The sequence below is a fragment of the Geospiza fortis genome, unplaced genomic scaffold, assembly GCF_000277835.1.
Source record: "Geospiza fortis unplaced genomic scaffold, GeoFor_1.0 scaffold2, whole genome shotgun sequence".
Lineage (NCBI taxonomy): Eukaryota > Metazoa > Chordata > Aves > Passeriformes > Thraupidae > Geospiza > Geospiza fortis.
In genome coordinates this window covers 3786404-3788252 of record NW_005054366.1, presented here as the reverse complement: position 1 = coordinate 3788252, position 1849 = coordinate 3786404, and positions in this window count along the sequence as shown.

Below are 1849 nucleotides of genomic sequence, written 5' to 3'. Positions count from 1 at the left end.
ATAAGTGGCAGAATAACAACTTTACTATAGTGTAAAGTTGTATCTATATGGGATTCTCATAGGCAAACTAGGGAAGCATAGAGGCAATGAAGTTTCAATAAGGTAAAGAAAAAACTTGTTTGGTATTCATCCTCAGAAAGTAATAATCCTCAGTTCAAAACAAGTACATTTAAGTGAGGGTTCAAACAGCGTGCTGTTCCTAGTCCACTGTTTAATCACTTTGGTCGCAAAGTAAGTACACTTATTAATCCACAAGCAATCTGAAATTGGGAAGTTCTAGAAGTACTAGAGGAAGTTTTTTTAAAATGGTCTGGAAAATGGACAAAGTACAATGCAGGTAAGAACAATTTTATATAACATTAAATAACTGACTGCACAAATTCAGGAGGGGGCTGCTGGACTGTATGGTATTTCTACAAAATAAAGCAATGGGGGCCGTAGTGCCTCACAAACTGAGTCAGTGTCATTCTGCTGCCACAAAAAAAAAAAAAAGGAGCAAACAGTAAGCATTATACTTGTGTGTAGTATGCAGACCTTAGATGCATTAAGTAATTATTGTACTCTCCACTGGCATGGCCTAAGCTAAGCTCTGCATCTAGTGAGAAGATGGCAAAAGAGTTGGCTATCATAATATCCTCCAGATAGAAAAAAAGTTGATAGCAAATAATTTGTTTCTTAATAATATTCACAGTTTAGAGGACAACTGAATTTGCTTTCATGAACTGCAAGTAGGTGTAAATTAAAGACTAAGCAGAAATAAGCAAAAATATTTGAAAAGTAAGCCTAAAGAAGTTCTAAAATTTATGCCATTTCTAACATTCAAGTTGGGGTTTTTTTTTAAATAAAACAAATAGGTATAGTTGATCTTGGTCTGAAATGGGAAGTTGAACTCCATTATCTCCAGAATCTCCTTCCAGTCTTGTTTTTTTGCAATTCAGTACTTTTATATGAACCAGAATAGGACAAAATTGAAAACTCAGTCCAGGTGGACAAATTTGTAAATGCCAAATCTGTGTGTGTTTTAAAGCTGACTGCCCATTATTTGTGTCAAATTTGTAATCCCACTTTTCCCAGCTTTATTATGCTATGAAAATAAATGCTCTGCTTTCTTTATAATATACATGTCTTCATTTAAGTATTTTTCCTCAGCAGATTGCCTTTTTTCTGAGTCTAATTATAAACTATGAACAGGGCATGACTACCTTTGTCCAAGAAAGAATAAAAGAGCAAAATGAATCTTTGCTTCCTTTTGCTGCAAACAAAACATGTCCAACACCAGACTTCCAATGAACGAAGTTATGGTGACTGTCTGATTTTTCATATTTGGAGGATTTTTCCAAATTTCTGGTAACTTACAGAATTTGCAATAGCAAGCTGACGCTGTAGTTGATTTTCATCCAAAAGCTCCTTTTCAATGCAAACCACTAGCTATGGGAGCCAATAAGCAGGACTGCTATTCCTCATTCTCATTTCTTGCACTTTGAATCTGGTTCTCCATGTCCCAGTGCAGCCCCAAGCCTCATCTTCAAAATTGGACACTATTCCTAGAAAAAGGACCAAATTCCAGATCCTGATTTCAAATGAGAATTAGTTACAACAAACGAAGATACTCAGCAAGATAGCTAAGCTTGCTAAAAGACTAAGGGTGCTACTTGTATTTGCAAAACTAGCTTTGTTTTGTGCGGTATATTGCAATTATTGTGATGCAGACGCATTTAAAAGCTACCCGGCCAATTTCCGTATGCACTGTTCTCTGCGCCATGAACATGCGCTCTGGGAACAAATAGTGCCCGGCATTGACCGCTCTCGGGGGCCGTGAGTCCGGCCCGGCGTGCTACCGACTGGCGAG